This window comes from Pipistrellus hanaki (assembly GCF_964339955.1).
Source record: "Pipistrellus hanaki genome assembly, chromosome: 21".
NCBI lineage: Eukaryota > Metazoa > Chordata > Mammalia > Chiroptera > Vespertilionidae > Pipistrellus > Pipistrellus hanaki.
Window position 1 is genome coordinate 19,105 of NC_140523.1, and position 19,006 is coordinate 38,110.

The following is a 19,006-nucleotide window of genomic DNA, read 5'->3' on the forward strand; positions in this document are numbered from 1 at the left end:
AGCCCCTGAGGGCACAGAGCGGGGCCCACAGACTCGACAGGGAAATGGAGGAGAGCAGAGGGCTGCTAGGAAATGGCGGGTCCAGCAAGCACTGATGGGAACTCTGCCCTGGGACAGCAGAGCCAGCATGGTCCCCCCACCCCCGCCCCCAGCGCTGCGCAGGCAGTTTCTTCGGCCGCGAGAAGGAACCCGGGAGGCGCCGGAGGGGAGGACGGAGGCTGTGGGGCCTCTCTGGGGGAGCGGGCCAGGGAGGCCCGCCGAAGGGAGGAATTGGCAGGGAAACCCGACACCGGATTACCCCCTCTTTCCAGGCCCCGAGCCCGGAGGCCCCAGACAAAGGCGGCTGGCCAAGAAGGAATGTGAGGCACGGCCCGCCCTCCGGGGTCTTTTCAATCCCCGCCGGGCCCCGGCCCCGCTTCCTTCGCGTGAGGCCAAGCGGAGGGTCTCCTTTTCTCAGGCTCACACAAAGAGAAAGAAAAGAGCCGGTCTGGGAGCGGCGTCCTGCCCTCGAAAACCGTTGAATAAAGGTTTTGTGTGTTTTTTTAAAAAAGGAGAAAAATAGGGATTCTTTCCCTCGGGGATGGAGAGATGGGCACACGACCCCTGACCTCCCGTCCAGGGCTCGACGGGAAAATGCGGGTGGGACCCAGCTTGGAGGGAGCCGGGCATGTGCCTCTCAAGAACACAAACCCGCTCCTCCTTTTCTTTAAAAAAACATATTTTATTGATTTTTTTTCAGAGAGAGAGAGTTAGAATCATCCATCAGCTGCCTCTTGCACAGCCCCTAGTAGGTAGGTAGGTGCCCTTGAATAGAATCGAACCCGGGACCCTTGAGTCTGCAGGCTGACGTTCTATCCACTGCACCACACGAATCAGAGCACACTCCAACTTCTTAACAGCCTGGTGCGAACCCGGTGCTAACCGTGTGCGGGTGGGAGGCTCAGAGGCCCAACATGGTAGCGACGGTGGCCAGTCTCCTGAGCGTTCACACGGAGGCCATGGTCGAAAACGGAAGGAGAAGATCCGTGCGTCCAGTGGCCTTTGTCCTCTTACATAAAACAATATATTGGGGAGGGGCGGGGGGTTAGAGATCAACCACAGACTTATGTACATACATGTTAGCATGACCGTGAACACAGAGACTGGGGCGGTGGGGGCTTGCCCTCGAGGGTGGGAGTGGAGGGGGGCGGTTAATCAGGGGAAAAAAGGAGACCTGTAATATTTTAAACAATAAAAAACACACACACAATATATTGGTCCATCCCACCCCGGAACTTAACTTTAAAAAACGGGAAGAGGGGCAGCCGAAACCGGTTTGGCTCAGTGGATAGAGTGTCGGCCTGAAGACTGAAGGGTCCCAGGTTCGATTCTGGGTAAGGGCATGTATGTACCTTGGTTGCGGGCACATCCCCAGGTGGAGGTGTGCAGGAGGCAGCTGATGGGTGTTTCTCTCTCATCATGGATGTTTCTAACTATCTCTCTCCCTTCCTCTTATTTTTTTTTTAAAAAAAAATAATAAAAATAATAATACTAAAAAAACAAAACAAAACAAAATGGGGGCAGGAGTGGGCTGGGAAGGATACTTGGGGTAAAGGGGACACATGGAATACTTTCGACAACAGGATTTAAGAAAAAGAGAGAGCAGCACAAACTAGCAGGCACAGAACAGTCTGGGGGACGTTCAGGGCAGCCTAGGAACTAGTCACATGGTGATCACTAGGGAGGGTGCGAGATGGCACCAGGTTCACGGGGACGATCACCTTCCACCTTCTAAGTTCTATGAACGTCCACGGAACTCTGCCCGGGGAGAGCAGAAGCCAGAAAAGTGATCCTCCAACCCCCGCCCTCAGAGCTGAGCCAGCAGTTTCCTAGCCTGTGGAGAACCGGGAGGCGCCGCAGGGGGAAGAAGGAGGGTGTGGGGCCTCCTAAGGCCCTCCCTCCACTCCCCCCCCGCCCCCCCCGCATCCAGTCCCTCGGCTGTGCCCCTGAAACCACACTGTACCTCAACTGTAATAAAAACAAAAAGTCATCCGCACCAAGAATAATATTACATTTGGAACTTCAGGAACAAAGAAGATGGTGATACAAAGGCATGAGGAGTTAGGAAATAAAAGTGCTTTGAGGCAGAAGAGGAAAAGCTTAATGGCTGCTGTGCAGAAGCTGAGGCATGGATAGAGTGTCTCTTCCTCTCTGAAATGGATTAAAAAAGAGTGTCCGGCAGGCAAATGCCAGAATTGGGAAAATAATGTTGTGGAATTATTTTTAGAAATTATGAAACGATCCTGAACAGCGTACGATTCTGATAACTTTTAGATACTTTTGCTCAATGTTTTTCATAGTACAAAATTACCTCCTTCTGTTCACCAGCATTTGAATGCATTTTTAATTTAAAATTTTTTTAATTTAATTTTTAAATAAAATTTTCTTTTTGGAGGGAAAAAAAATCATACACACACACACACACACACACACACACACACACACCCCTGGTGGGTCACAGGCTGGTGAAGGCCTAGGCTGGGGGGAAGCTGGGTAGGGGCAGGGTGAAAGGTGAATATGCATGTACATAAGTCTATGGTTAATCTCTAACCCCCGCCCCTCCCCAAGGGAGATGTAGGGGGGCATCTGTCACTCTGTCAACCCTGAGAATATAGATTTATAAAACAAATCCATAAGAAACACCTAATAGATCACCCATTTGTGTTGACTCAGAGACCCGGCCACAGTGAAAAGTCCAGCCCTGAGCAAACACGTTTTCCCCTTCAGGCAGCCCTGCCGCCTCCCTTCCTTCCGTTTCCCTTGGGGAAACGTGTGAGGCCCTGGATGGGGAGCTCGGCGGGTCCGGGGCATCGTCCTGAGACCCCCAAGGCTGGGGTCCCATCCCTGATCAGGACACATACAGAAGTCAACTGGTGAATGCATCCCTAGGTGGGACCAATGGACCTCTCTCTCTCTCTCTCTCTCTCTCTCTCTCTGTCTCTCTCTCTCTCTCTGTCTCTCCTCAAATAAATTCACAAAGGTTAAAAAAAAAAAAAAAAGAAAAAGAAAGACAGAGATAAGGACCCACGGGTCAGACTGTTGGACCTCAAAGGGATAAAAGGGAGATAAAAGGGAGAGATCAACCAAAGGACTTGTGTGCACACATATGAGCCTAACCAGTGGTCAAGGACAATAGGGGGGCGGGGGCCTGAGTAGTGTGGGGGGTAGGAGATTGGAATGGGGGATTGAGGACAAATATGTGATACCTTAATCAATAAAGAAATTAATTTAAAAAAAAGAAAGAAAGAAAGAAAGAAAGAAAGAAAGAAAGAAAGAAAGAAAGGAAGGAAGGAAGAAATATATGGAGCCCAGTGGTGTGGCTCAGTGGCTGAACATCAACCCAGGAACCCAGAGGTCACGGTTGGATTCCCGGTCAGGGCACAGGCCCAGGTTGTGGGCTTGATCCCTAGTGTGGGGCATGCAGGAGGCGGTCGATCTATGATTCTCTCTCATCATGGATGCTTCTCTCTCCCCCGTCTCTTCCTCTCTGAAATCAATTAAAATATACATATTTAAAAAAATAATAAGTGGAACAAGCTGATGTCTCGCTCCCTCTCTGAGATCTATGAATAAAGATTAAAAAAAAAAAAAAAAACAACCAAAAAAAAAAAAACCAAACAAAAAAAAACAAAACAGAAAAATGTTGGCCCAGAAAGGAACTCACTACAGACTGATTCATTTGCCTCTCAGCATAACCATGATGGCTTGTCTCAGTTTCGGTTCTTACACAACGGTATTTCTTGGGTCGCATGATCTCACACATGTAGAGGAAATAATGAACAACATAAATGGATGAACAAAAAACAGACCCAGAGAAAGAGAAGCAGCGATCAGACTCTCAAACCTCAGAGGGAAGGTAGGGGAGGGTGGGGGTAAGGGGAGAGAGATCAACCAAAGGACTTGTGTGCATGCCTATGGGCCTAGCCAGTGGCCATGGACAACAGGGTGGGGAGCGGTGGGGGTATATGTGGGGAGGGGTTTGGGATGGGAATGGGGGGATGAGGACAATTATGTGATACCATAATCAATTAAAAAAACAAACAAACAAACAAAAGGAAAATATGGACGTTTCCCTGGTGGCAGAGACAGGGTGGACAGAGAAATCCACACTCTGACCCCGACCCCTCACCACCATATCGAACAGGAAGCTACGTAGGGGGCCCGGCTCTGAAGGCGGCGGACAGAGGCCTCTCCTGGGCCCACCCGGGACTCCGGGACACAGGCCGCCCCCCTCCCTGTGAAGGGGCACCCGGCTGTTAGGGGCAGAAGCAAGGCGTGGGGACCGACGACAATGATGGGAAACAGAAACCCCGGCTCTGGAGACGGCGACGGCTGGTCTGATTAGATAAAGCGTGTTCTGGCCTGGCCGTACGCGGCACGCCCGGGGACACGGGGGCCTCGTCGGAATGCGGCCCGCCCTCCTGTCCCCAGAGCTGCCATCATCATCATCGTGGGGAGGTTTACAGCCCCCAGGTCCCCGAGGCTCCTGACCCCCCCCCCCTGCGACCCTGACCCCGAGCCCCTCCTGCCTGGGGTCTGGGCCCAGAGGCCACGCCGCCCTCTGTAAACCCCCCTCCCTCCCTGCCGGCCCGCATTGCCTGCAACCTGTAACCTTTATCCCTTCCATTCTTTCTGGTGCCTGTCATCAGGACTGCACGTACCCTCCCAGGCCAGGGAGCCTGTTTTTTCAAGTCCTCCCCGTCCTCCTGCCCGATGGATAGCGGGGGTGCAGAGTCCGTGTTTGTGGACGCCCCTCTGCTCTCCCCACCCTGCCCGCATTACTGGGACCAACGCCCTGTCTCTGCTGAACTGGGGCTCGTCGGATAGTGGCAGGCGGCCCCGACCCCTGGGTTGTCTGGTTACAACCCCCGACAGGGTCTCTGCAGCTGCCCTGGAGCCAAAGTCACTCAAGACCCCTGGTGCTTTACACGCATTCTTATTTTTTTAAAATATATTTTATTGATTTTTTTGTTTTGTTTTTTACAGACAGAAAGCGAGAGGGATAGAGAGTTAGAAACATCGATGAGAGAGAGACATCCATCAGCTGCCTCCTGCACACCACCTCACTGGGGATGTGCCCGCAACCAAGGCACATGCCCTTGACCAGAATCGAACCCGGGACCCTTCAGTTCGCAGGCTGATGCTCTATCCACTGAGCAAAACCAGTTTCGGCTACACGCATTCTTTATCATTTGTCCTCCTAGGTCAGGGGTGGGCAAACTCATGAGTCCACAGAGCCAAATATCAACAGGACAACGATTGAACTTTCTTTTGAGAGCCAGATTTTTAAAACTTAGACTATAGAGGTAGGTACGTTGTTATTAACTTCATCAGGGTACTCCTAAGCTGGCCTTTGCTAAACACTCAAGGGGGCCAGAGAGCCGCATGTGGCTCTCGAGCCACAGTTTGCCAACCACCGTCCTGGATGAAGACCCTTTTGCTTTCCCAATGCCTGCTGGCATGTCTGGGTGACATATGTGTGTGTGTGTGAACTTAAGTTTTATTTTATTTAATCAATTGTGTGCATATAAGACATATATCTTTCCTTTCTTATGAAAATGGGCGTCAGACAGTCTACATGGACCATACAAGCAGCTGTATTGTTTTTTTTACACCAGAAATACTTTTATTTGGATTGCCGAGGGATGTGTGATTGTAGACACGCACACACGGTCACCTACCCCTGTGCAGGGTGGGGCGGAAGAAGCAGAGGTATTTACCTTTATCCTCAATTTCGTGCTAAGTTTGTGCTCTCCTCTACGGAGGTTCCAAGAACGCAGCCATATCACACGTACGGATATTTACGTGACTCCTTCTACAATTAGACGCTTGTTTTCCGTATGGATTGGAATAGCTACAATCATCACCTAGAGCAGTGGTCAGCTAACTGTGGCTCTTCCACAAAAGACCACGGCCTGGGTGAGTCTGTGTTGAAGAAGTGGCGTTAGAAGATGTTTAAGTTTAAAAAAATGTGGCTTCTCCAAAGAAATGTCAACCGTTGTGCTGTTGGTATTTGGCTCTGTGGACTGATGAATTTGCTGACCACTGGCCTAAGGAACGACTCAGAATGTAAGACATGGCTGACAGGGAGAAGTCTGCTTGCAAACTTCCTTTCCTCAGGGGGAGGATGAAGGAGGCAGACACGAGGCTCAGGCCCCTGTCCCTCACCACGCCGCCCCCACCCTTCCCCTGCAGGACAGGCAGAGGCACCCGCTGTGTCTGTGCTTGTGGAGAAATGTTATGCAAACAGACAAGGAAACACATCCATTAAGTCTGTGAAAAGTTACTGAATCCTCACCTAAAGACCATTTAAAAAAAAAAAAAAAGATTGATATTTCGTGAGAGGAAGAGAAGAAGGGAGGGAGAGAGAGAAAGCACTGCAGGGGTCTTCAAACTACGGCCCGCGGGCCACATGCGGCCCGCAGAGGAGTCTGATCCGGCCCGCCAGGTTTTTTGGGCAGTGAGCGCAGCCGAGGTGTTACAGTAGGAATTAGTAGTTCATATAGTCCGGTCCTCCAGCTCTCTGAGGGACCATGATCTGGCCCCCACTTTAAAAAGTTTGAGGACCCCTGCACTATTGATTGTTACCTCCCATTGGAATGCCGATTGAACCTGAATCCTAGGTATGTGCCCTGACCGGGAATTGAACCTGTGGCCTCTTGGTTCATGGGTCTGTGCTCAACCACTGAGCCACACTGGCTGGGCTTTTTATTGATTTTCAGCAAGAGAGGGAGGGCAGGGGGAGAGAAGGAGAGGAAGAGAGAGAAAGATATAAAACGGGGAAGATAGATGGATTGCCTCCCACGAGTGCCCGGATCAGAGATTGGAACAGGCAACCTTTTAGTGTATGGGGCCAACCGAGCCACCTGGCCAGGCTATAAATTCCATTTCTTTTTTTTAATTTATTTTATTTATTTTTTTAAATCAATCTTTATTGTTCATATTATTGCAAAGGTTCCTCATTTCTTTCCCCCTCCACCAGGTTCCCACCCCACCCTCCGCCCCCTCTCCATCCCCCATTGTCCTCATCCATAGGTGCAGTTTATGTTCAGTCTCTTCCTCCGTCCCTTTCCCCGATAGTAAATCCCTTTTCAGATAGTAAATCAGTTACTTAGCATTTTCTCATATCAATAATACCTCCACATGCCCAATGATACATTTCACACAAAAGACATTTCCAAATAGGTCAACCAGCCTCATCCAGGCCCCATCCAAGGCACTCACAGATCAACACCCCAGCCCTATACTAACTCAACACATCCAGATCTAAGCCTTCATCACTTGATTCAGCAGACCCTCAAGTTCCCACAAAAGTCTCCAGCCATGTCTGAGAGTAAATTCCATTTCTTAAAAAAAGATAAGCCAACGGGAATATCCATGCTGTTTTTATGTAACTTCAATTCTGAAAAGACCTTAACCCAGTGATTCTCAACCTTCCTAATGCTGCTGCCCTTGGATATATATAAATAGCTCATCATGTTGTGGTGACCCCGCAACCACTGTAACTTTGCTACCGTTAACGAATCGTAATGTGAATTATCTGTGTTTTCCGATGGTCTGAGGCTCTACAGCAGAGGTTCTCAACCCATCGACCCTGCAGGGACGTGAAAGCCCCTGAGCATTGGATTCACCTGGGCACCAGCCCCTCCTCCCTCACCCATCCCTGCTGAAGGCTGTGGGGGAAGGGACGTGCGGGGGAAACAGATGGAGACAAGACTGAACGCTTCATCACTCGGGACGCTGGCCGGAACGGCGGGAGGCCCAGCAAGTGTGGGGGGCAGACGTGGAAGAGTGGGGACCGGCTGTGAGGGTGAGACAGACGAGGCCTTGCTCAGTTCATGGCGATGGCTGTGCTGATGAGAGAGAGAGATAGAGAGAGAACATTCTGGCCTGGCTGAGTCTCACGCCCCTGGACACAGAGCCCTCATCGGAATGCAGTCTGTCCATCCTTTTCCGAGAACTGCCTACCGTCATGGACAGAGCAAAACCTTGTGGCTGGAACACTCCAGCCCTAGAGGCAGCCACCCTCTGCAGCCCCATGGCCGCCCGCATCGCCTGCAGCCTGTGACCTTCATACTTGGCCTGTGATTCCTGCTTCCCCGCGGGATCTTGGTCCTTCTACCCACCAAAGCAGCTGGCGTATGGGGGGGGGGGTGATGGGCAGGACAGGGTCCCGTGGGTGCCCTGCTGCTCTGCCACCCTGCTGGCACAATGGGAGTCAGGGCTCACACAGGGCTCCACCCTGTCTCCGCGGAGCTGTCCCCTTGGTTTCAGAAGGGGTGTGGCGGCTGGGGCAGGGTGTGTGGGGGTGTGCAGGCGGAGTTAGCCACCTTGAACCTGAGAATCCCAGAATGACAAGACCTACAGGCCCACAGACACTGTTTTCTGTGATGGGAAAAAACTGGTCTCCCAGGTGCCCTCCATAAAGTGATCACCAGCAGGCACACCACAGACGTGGAGGCCCGCCCGGAGGGAAAGAAAGGAAAAAAAAACACAAAAAGACAGACCAAATGTTAGCTTTTCCTGCCTCAATCCCGAGTGACTTCAGTCCACAAACCTTCAGACACGACTCCACGCAAGTCAACCAAGAAAATAATGCGTGGATTTCGTCCTCGTCGTGTCCCCAATCCAGGAAGGTGCTGGAAGGAGCGGATGGAGTTTGCATTTAAGGAGCCAGGTTATCAGCACAGCTGAGCTATTGTAGATACCTCAACCTCTCAGTCCCTCCCTCAGCCTCCTGCTAAGCCAGTGTTTCCCAAACTTCTCTCATGATGAGAATCACCTGGTGGAGTTGTTAAAACACAGATTCCTGAATCCCAACTAAGAAGTGCTAAACTAGAATTTTTGAGAACATATAGGTAAAATTGCATACCTAACTTAGTGCTCTGTATATAAAATCTGTCTTAGAGCACTAGTTAAGTATACAATTTTACCTATATGTTCTCAAAAATTCTAGTTTAGCACTTCTTAGTTGGGATTCAGGAATCTGTGTTTTAACAACTCTACCAGGTGATTCTCATCATGAGAGAAGTTTGGGAAACACTGCTGTAAAGGATCCACGAAAAATTTGCCTGCTCTGCCCTAATCGGTTTGGCTCAGTGGATAGAGCCTTGTCAGCCTGTGGACTGAAGTGCCCCGGGTTCGATTTATGTCAAGGGCATGCACCGTGGTTGCAGGCACATCCCCAGTGGGGGGTGTGCAGGAGGCAGCTGACTGATGTTTCTCATGTTTCTCTCTTATTGTTGTTTCTAACTCTCTATCCCCTCTCCCTTCCTCTCTATAAAAAATCAATAAAATATATTTTTAAAAAGTTAGCCTGCTCAGTTTGGCCACACACTGGATTAACTCACCCCTGTTGCCTAGGCTGGGCCAGGCCCAATGATTTTCCCAGGCCTCCTATGGCCCTCGGTCCGCACCCTTTGCCCTAAGGCGTCAACAGAAGGGGTCAATTGTCTACAGCAGCACTGAGGAATGCAGCTCGCTAAGACAATGAGCCTGTCTGTAGGGCGTTTTTATCTCCTGAGAAATGGGATCCTCCGCAGGAATTGAGCACTGTGGCTGATATAGAACACATCCTCAGCAGATCCTGGGTACATGGCTGTTCTCTGCTGCCTTCATCACCCCGACCCCAGGCTCTGCTCAGAGGCCAGGGGCGAAGGAAGACCACAGTGGGGTGACCTGGATGGCGGTGCCCCCATTCTTGTGAATCCTCACCCGGAGGATATTTTCCCCAGCGACTTCAGGGAGAGTGGAAAGGAGAGGGGAGAGACACACAGAGAGAAACTTCAATGTAAGAGGGACATTGATTGGTTGCCTCCCTGTTGTGCCCTGACTGGGGGCAGGGGAAAGAGTCTGCAACCGAGGTCTGTGCCCTTGACTGGCATTGAACCCGTGACCCTTCAGTGTTTAGGACTGACGCTCTAACCAATGAGCACATCCCTCACCACTGAGCAAACCAGCCAGGACCTGAGCCCTCATTCTGTGCAGCCTCAGCCCCTGGACTAGACAAGGCAAAGTGGGAAACAGGCCGAGAGCCGAACCTCAGGGTGGTCCCCCACGCCCCAGGCAGCCTCTCTCTCGGGCGGGGGCCCCTGAACCACAGCGGGACTTGCTGAGACCGACCCTGCAACCCACCGCCTAGATGACCAGCCTCCCACCAGCCCCGGGACTGGGCCCCCACCACGCCCACTGCCCTCTAACCTGCAGAGGCGCTTCCTGAGGGCCCGGCTTCCTCCTGTGCCCACAGCTCCCCAGACTCTTTCCTTGAACTCGGCACAGCTGTGTAACCGCATTCTTCTTAAAGGGTCTCGCCTCAGAAGCCTGCCCGGAGCTGACCGGCGGTTCTGCCCCCCTGGCTCTCGGTCAGAGCCCGTCATGAGTGCAGTTGGGAGGGTCTCGGGCAGTGGGAACACTGACACTGTCTCTGCCTCTATGCCACACACACCCCGATCTTGTAAATGCCCCACCAGGCACACCCTGGGCTCAGAATCTAATCATTGATCTGAGGTGCAAAGGGAAGCTGGGACACCTGGGGGCCTATGCCCCTTAGCTCTCTCCTACCTGCAAGGGCACCTGCCCAAACAAATCTCCCACAGCTTAGCCTCGGGACAGGGCTGGGGAAGGTCCGGCTTGTGGGTCCTAGAAGGCTCACAAAGACATTGGGTTTGGCCCCGCCAAGGCGTCAGGGGTGAGCTCACAAACTGTTTGACCAAATAGAGCAGGCTAATGTTTAAAACGTATATATTTTGCCCTGGCTGGTTTGGCTCAGTGGATAGAGCACAGGCCTGTGGACTGAAGGATCCTGGGTTCAATTCCAGTCAAGGGTACATGCCTGGGTTGTGGGCTTGATCCTTAATAGGGGGCATGCAGGAGGCAGCCGATCAATGATTCTCACATTGATGTTTCTATCTCTCGCTCCCTCTCCCTCCCTCTCTGAAATCAATAAGAAATTATATATATATATAAATTTTATATATGTAAATTATAGATATATAAATTTTCCCTTGGTTTCAGAGAGGGAGGGAGAGGGAGCGAGAGATAGAAACATCAATGATTAGCCCGGCCGGCATGGCTCAGTGGTTGAGCTTTGACCTATGAACCAGGAGGCCATTGTTCAATTCCTAGTCAGGGCACAGGCCCGGGTTGTGGGCTTGACCTCCAGTGTGGGGCGTGCAGGAGGCAGCTGATCCATGATTCTCTCTCATCATTGTTTCTATCTCTCTCTTCCTCTCCTTTCCTCTCTGAAATCAATAAGAATATATTAAAAAAACAAACAAACAAAAAAACAAAACACATCCATGATCACAGATAATCATGGATTGGCTGCCGCCTACCAGGCTCCCTTGGTGCGGCCTGAGAAGGATGTTTTAAATATCCAAATGGGCTCTGACTTAGAGCATAACCACGGAGCATCAGCTATGCATTCAGGGGGTGTCTGAGCTGAGCTCTGCTTCTGGGGCTGGAGACCTGTTTGGGAGGCCGTGCAGACCAGTGCTTTGCCAACAGTAAGGAGCGTGGGGGTCCCTGGAGGTCTTGCTACCCTTTGGATTCTGATCCCAGAGGTCTGGGAGTGGCCTGAGACTTGCATTTCTTTTCTTATTTTAAAAAAATAATAAAAAATTATATATATATGTGTGTGTGTATATATATATATATATATATATATATATATATATATATAATTTTATTGATTTTTACAAACCAGTTTCTGGGAGACTTGCGTTTCTAACAAGACCCTGGTGAAGCCTTTGCCGCCCATAGGTTCACTAGCAGTGACAAAGGCCTAGCGTGCTGCGTAGGGGGCACACTCATCGGGGTGAAGTCTTCCTCTCACTGCGGTGGGATCCCAAACAAGTCCTTTCCCCCCGTAGTTGAGTCTGAGACTAACTCCCTCCCACTCCCCTGGAGAGAGAGAGAGCTTGAGTCTGCAGGGCACCCATTTCCACACTAAATCAGGGTTCAGCTCCACCAGCTCAGATGTGGGGGCACTTGGGTGGTGTTTCTCTGTACTCCACGTGAGTCCACTCCACGGCTGGGCTCTGAACATTCTCCCAAGTGTGGGCCTCAGATCGACCCTGAGCTTTTGTTCCAATCCAGGCACAGAAAATTGGGAACGCTGTGGGAGGAGTGGCGTACGGGTTTCACTGGCCCTCAGGTGACGCGGATGCTTCGTCAAGAGGAGGGAGACCATTGCCTTTGTCAGAGATGCAATGGGAAGAGTCCAGCAGAATCGCTACAGGATCCCAGGACAGGAAGAATGGGGGAAACCGAGGCAGTAAAGTCAGGACAAGGCCAAGCAGTGTGAGGGCTCTGCAGCCGGCCTGCAAAGAGCAAACCACTATCTCCTCCTCTCCCCTCCCCCATCCCCCATAGCCAAGGGCGCTCTGAGTACAAAGAGTTAAAGACCTCCCAAAGGGGAGAATGCAGGAGGGAGGGGGAAGGGCACTTCTACTCCTGAAGCAGAGAAGCCAGCAGCCTTGGGGCTCTCAGCAGGACAGAGTAGCCAGGATTCTGGGAAAGAAAACCTTGAGGCTTTATCTGTACCGGGATACTCAGCAAAGAAAATCTTTTGAAACCTGCAGAAGGGAGGGGGGAGGGCATAGGGCTCCTCGAACTCGCTTTTCTGGATTAGCTGAGGGAAAGCCCGTTGGTGCCCCAAGCCAGGTGAAACAGATTTGCTGGCTTTGCGTTTTCAGTCAAGGTGCCTGCTTTAATCGCTTCGATAAACTGCCTTTTCACAACCCAGTCAAGGTCTCTCACATGCAATTCATTTATTTGAGAAGAGACAGATCGTGGTTGGGGATAGCCCTCTCCCACTAGCTGAGGGGGGAAAGGGGTGGAGGGAAGGGGCTGTCCGGCCGGCTGGTAACATCTCCCTGATATCAGTGAGAGGTACCTACAACAGAACCACCAGGGAGGAGCAAATATCAATAAAAAAACGAGAAAGGGGCTGCCTTATGGGGTTAAATTGTAATTGAAATAATTGCTCTAGCAATATTAAAAAAATAACAACACACACTTGTGCAAGATTGTGGCTGCACCTTGGACTGTATACACTGCATGGACCAGGCTAACATTCATCTTAAATAAAAAGAACCGACTGGCCGAAACAGGTTTGGCTCAGTGGATAGAGTGTCGTTCTGCGGACTGAAAGGTCCCAGGTTCGATTCCGGGCAAGGGCATGTACCTTGGTTGCGGGCACATCCCTGGTGTGGGGTGTGCAGGAGGCAGCTGGTCGATGTCTCTCTCTCATCGATGTTTCTAGTTCTCTATCTCTCTCCTCTCTCTTCCTCTCTGTAAAAAATCAATAAAATATATTAAAAAAAAAAAAAAAAAAAAAGAACCAACTGGTATGTGTATCAGTAAGGGCTTCAACACGTCTTTTCTCCCATAAGCGAGAGGAGAAATGTTTCTGAGACCACGAAAGGCTTCCTGAGGGTAACAGAGAGGAGGCATAGACTAAGACAGGGCGTGCATGGCCCTGGAGGGCAAAGACAGAGCGCCCAGGGCTGCGGGTTTCCACGTGGGACGGTGGGAGCATTTTCAGCGACTGGGAAGAGGCAGCAAACCCTCTGGGAGGAACTGTAAGATCGGAGTTCAGCTTCATCGAGGCTGACGTTGAGAATTACCAACAAAACAAGCTATATCCTAGATCAGGCCGTCCAAAATACAAATGTAGGAATGGGAGAGGAATGCAAACAGGGAGATCCAGGTGGGAGAGGGGGAGCCTTGTACAAAAAGCCTGATTTCCCGCACACTCACACGCAAAACTAACAGCTCCCTGCTGACAATGTTGTGCAAAACTTCAGGACACTTCAGGACAAAGCTCAGTGTCACATGGGCTGAGGGGCCCTGGCTCTGTAGGAATTCATTCCTAGAAAAGTGATGAGTGATCGAATCCGAAGAAAACGGATTAAAAAAACCCGCTTTTTAAGGAAGACAGTCTCACTTAAATCGAGACAAAAGATGAATTCTATCATCCAAACGACTGAAAAACAAAACAATAACCTCTTATGTGGGACAACCATATTAAAACCAACACAGTATTTTTAAAAGGAAGGTACACAATTTGCTCCCGGATTTCTGCGGCCACGGGGCTTAATGAGAAAAATATGTTCCTATTGTTCCGAGTCCCATCCAAAGGCCCTCTTCAGGCCACGTGGCTGAAGCCAGAACAAAAGAATGTCCAAGATTGGGTCTTTTTTTAAAAAAACAAAACAAAACAAAACACTGCGTTCTACATGGGAGTCCCTACGAGTGTAGATGCAAAGTCACGTTTTTAAAAAGGCAAATCCTAACCCTAACAACGAAAGTACCAAAAAAGAAACAAAAATCAAAAACCTAAAGGTTCCCCAGTGCCACGGAGACAACCCGCCCCGCCCCAGGAGCGGAAGCGACGCGGGTCCTACCGCGCAGGCGCGGGCGGGCTGGCTGCCCAGGGCCGCCGGCCGCGCCCCGCCACGTCGCCCTCCCAGAATGCTCCGCGGGCGAGCCGGCGGCGGTGCCGGGTGATGACGCATTTCCGGCGCGCTCCAGTGCCGAGCAGGCTTAGAAGACCACGAAGGCGGAAGCTGGAGGGAAAACTTCATTTTCGTTTTCAAAACTGGCTACGTGGTTCAGAGAAACCGGCTCATGCGTTTTAAAGAGTTAAAACAGCACCACCATTCAACGTGTCCCTTTTAAAAGCGCGATTTTCTTTTAAAAAATAGCGCGATTAAAAAAAAAAAAAACGCGGTTAAAAAAAAAAGCGCGATTCAGACTCCAGTCCAAAAATCTGTTTAAAATTCAGACATTTAACAAAGACCAACAAAAATATCCTATTTATCTTTTTTTTTTTTTTTTCCCCAAAACGTGATTCAAAAGTAATGGAATCATTTGGGGAGGGGAGGGAATTTCAAAGGGAATTTTCCTTCGTTATATTCCTATTTTCTGCAAGATTCCGGCCTTCAAAAATTAGCTCTTCACTGACCTTTCAAACTAGGCACATTTTACCTTCTGAATAAGTGCTTTCTGCCATCGGCTAATTTAATACAGTTCACAGTATGTGATCTGTACAGTAATAACAGATACACACACAGAGAGAGAGTATTAAATGTAGAAGTGAATAAAAGAAACCAAAGTGCTGGGATTGCCAGGGGGTGGCTGCACAGCTCAGAAGGCTCTCATTTCCTAGTATTTTGAATTGGTTATTCTTTCAGTTTGTAACTTTAGCACAAGCCTTCCTTTAAAAATAAATTCACCCAGAAAGAAGCTCACTACAGACTGATTCGTATGCCTTTCAGCATAACAATTATTGCTTGCCTCATTTTTGATTCTTATAAGTATATTTCCAGTAGGACATGATCTCATTCATCTAGGTGAAATGGTGAACAACATAGAAGGATGAACAAGAACAGATCCACACATAAGGAGCCATGGATCAGACTGTTGGACCTCAGAGGGAGGGTGGGGATAAAAGGGAGAGATCGACCAAAGGACTTAGGTGCACACATATGAGCCTAACCAGTGGTCCAGGGCAATATGGGGTGGGGGCATGAGTGGGGGTGGGGGTGGGGGATTGGAATGGGGGGTTCAGGACAAATATATGATACCTTAATCAATAAAGAAATTAATAAGAATAAAAAGTAAAGTAAATTCAACTTTGGATAATACACACACACACACACACACACACACACACATAGTTGAAGATCATTCCTCAGTATGACTCTAGAAGCTTTTTCCTGTTTATTCCCTGCCTCCCCCTTACTTTTCCTGGAGTTCTAATAGTTTCTATCTTTGCATTAAAATTTTTTTAACTCAACTTCCAAATAATTAACAAGGAAACAACGTCAAATTTTTGGAGTAGTTTTGGAGCACTGGCTGCTTACACTGTGGAATGCAACAGAGAAAAGTTTTTGCTACAATGGTAAGATAGAAAGAATTGGGAAAGAAGAGACCAACTCTGGGGACACGGTCCCTCGGAGGGCATCCTGGAGCAGAAGAGTGATCAGTGCCAGCTGGTGAGAGCAGAAGAGACCCAACAGGCAATGGGCTGGAAATAATTATATTCACTTGCTACTTCAAAGAATTCTGAGACATTTCCAAAATTTGCAAAACAAATAAAATGTCAAAAAATGTATATATATATATTTTTTTTTACAACTTACACATACTTTACTTGATTGAATGCCTTCTCATGGTGCACATGCTGTTTGATGTAGTTCACACTGAGTTGTACTTGGGTCTCTGTGCTGGAGACTCTGCTCAACTGGTGTGTTTTCTTTCAAGGTCAAGGTGGGAACTTTCACATACAATCTGACTTTCTAATTCCTTCTCTTGGGGATTCTTGGCTTTGCATAATCATACCTACAATGAAACCAGCATCCTAGCGTTACCAAGATAAACCTCCTTACTCCAACATCACACGATGTTCCATTTAATTCTACTAGTTAACAAGAAGTGTCTGGGGCCAGCCACAGCAGATCCCAATGAACCATATAACAATGCCAAGTCCCGTGCACAGGGAACGTTCTTATTATCTGAAATTCCTAGGAGATTAAAAGGTCCCTTTCCAGGGCTCCCGGGATTAGAGGCAGTGGTTATCTGACGAGTTTGTCAAAGGATTATAGATATAGATATAGATATAGATATAGATATAATTTTTTATTTTTATTGATTTTTTACAGAGAGGAAGAGAGAGGGAGAAATATTGATTCAGCTGCCTCCTGCACATTCCCCATTGGGGATGTGTCTGTAACCGAGGTACATGCCCTTGACCAGAATTGAACCTGGGACCTTTCAATCCGCAGGCCGATGCTCTATTACTGAGCCAAATTGTTTAGGGCAAAGGTTATTTTTTAAAGTAAAAAATTCAGTTCTTTCTTTCTTTTTTTTTCCCTAGAGAAAGGGAGGGACCCTGTTTATTAACACCAGTGGACTCCGGGAGTAATTTCCAAATCAGAGTGAAGAAACACGCAAAATTCAGTTATTCCTAACACAAATATTGAAACTCAGGTGAAATCTTGTCCCACTCAGGTAAATATTCCTGAGTTGGTGTGATGAAAAAAAAAATTATTTTTTAAAGAAAAATACCAAGGAATGCAAAACCAAAGTAAAACTTAACTTTGTGAAATGGTATTCCTACTTAAGTTAACGAATGAGACATGATAGTTTCAACCTCTATTTTTGAAAAGTTTGTGAAAATCCTGATCAGTGAAAGGACATGAGAAATAACCGTATTATACATGTTTATAAGCATCATTTTACAAATGACAGATATAAAACAAAAAAGCCTATGGAAGGGAAGACAAAACAAAACAACACGCTACTTTATTGATCTGAATAAAGGCTCATTACTCTGAAATCCTAATATCAGACGCAAGGATTCTACCCTCCCCCTCCTCGGGAGGGGTGAGCAACAAAGGGATCAGGACCACGGGGTCCGAGACCCGCGAAAACTACCGGAAGTTCCCCAAGCGGAACCGTCCTGCGGCACCCAGGGAGGCGGAGACCCGGAGGCGGAGGGAGCAGCACCCGGCCCCGCCCCTTGAGCCACGCTCACGCTCATGCTCACGAGTTCTCGCGGGACCTCCCCAGAGCGCAAGGACAACGTGGCAGAACAATGGCGTCCTCCACGTAGGCCGCAGGGCGGGGCCCACGTGCTGCTGGGCTTGGAGCCCGGGCCTTTGGGGCGCGCAGCGGGGCTCCTTCAGGCGGCCCAGAAAGCATATAAATGAACTGGAAATTCAAAATCCACGCACCCTGAGATTTATGAATCTTACCCCCAAAAATAAGGTGACCAGACGTCCCGCTTTGTAACAATTTGTCCCGTTGTTGTTTTAAAAAAGTCCCGATTTTTTTTTTTCTTAAGATTCTTTTTTTAAAAAATTCAAGACTTTTTTTTAAAATGCCAGGGGACAAATTGTTAAAAAGCGGGACATCTGGTCACCTTACGCAAAAAACATCATAAAGTCAAAGTTTGGACCAACACGCTAAAGAGGAAACCTTGGATTCTAAACTTTCCAATGCTCTGCAAATGGATTTAAAACCGACAGATTTGTGTGTGTGTGTGTGTGTGTGTGTGTGTGTTTAATTAAAACCTCAACTAAGTCCCGGCACCACAGGCCCCTTGCGGGGTGGGGAGGAGGGAAAGGGGCTGCGCCTTCTTCCCAAGAGAACAAACTAGCCAAGTTCCATATACTATCCTCAGGGCCAACAAAACATCTTTCTTTCAAACCGAGAGAGTGCTGTGTTTAAAACAAAACAAAAAAATACGACAGGAAATCTGATCCTGTGGACTCAGATCCCCAAAACCTATAGAAAAAATAAGTCAAAAGACATAACTGGGGGGAAAGAAATGCTAACAAAAATTCAGCTTGTCATGGACCCGATCACAGGACACGTTAGCAAAAAGGACCAAGAACAAAGGGGAGACTGTCATTCACTGGACACGCTCTCCACGACATGAAAAAATAACCTTTTGTGTGTGTGTGTGTGTGTGTGTGTTTCCCCTCAATCAGATTGAAAATCGTCCGAAGAGCAACCCCTCGGTAATCAGGCCTGATGGGCTGCCCCACACCAATGAGGAGGGGGGCCGGGCTGCACGCAGGACAGACCCCCGAGCCTGCCTCATAGGCGAACATGAACTGTGCGTGTCCCCAACCCGCCCCCGCAGGTCAGGGAGCTCTGGGGGCCTCCAACCGGACCCTCACAAGCGCTACCCACAGATGAGGCGGCTCGGGGAGTGGATGCGGGGCCAGGCTCCAATTCTGAGTTGTGTTCTGATTCCCCTGGAAGCAAACGGCGTCCTGTTGTTCCAGGTTTGAAATAAGGGTCTAGGCCACATGCCTGCTGGGATGCAGGGACTTTCTGGTGCCTGGACCCATCTCTTCCTGGGCCTGACTTGGTCTCCTTCCCCCTTTGGGGACTAGATCCCATCCCCACTTGGCCCAATCCACATCTGAGCCCAGTAACAAGCGGACGGGGC

The 19,006-nt window shown here is 49.2% G+C and overlaps 1 long non-coding RNA gene across 2 annotated transcripts in view; it reads right to left on the minus strand.

Annotated features, from left to right (window-relative positions):
• Window positions 1-19,006, minus strand: part of LOC311614502 — a 123,451-nt gene that overhangs the window by 7,703 nt on the left and 96,742 nt on the right. For both annotated transcript variants that reach the window (XR_014793684.1, XR_014793685.1), the window contains exon 3: window positions 16,188-16,386. This is a non-coding gene — a long non-coding RNA (uncharacterized lncRNA). The remainder of the gene's footprint in view (window positions 1-16,187; window positions 16,387-19,006) is intronic.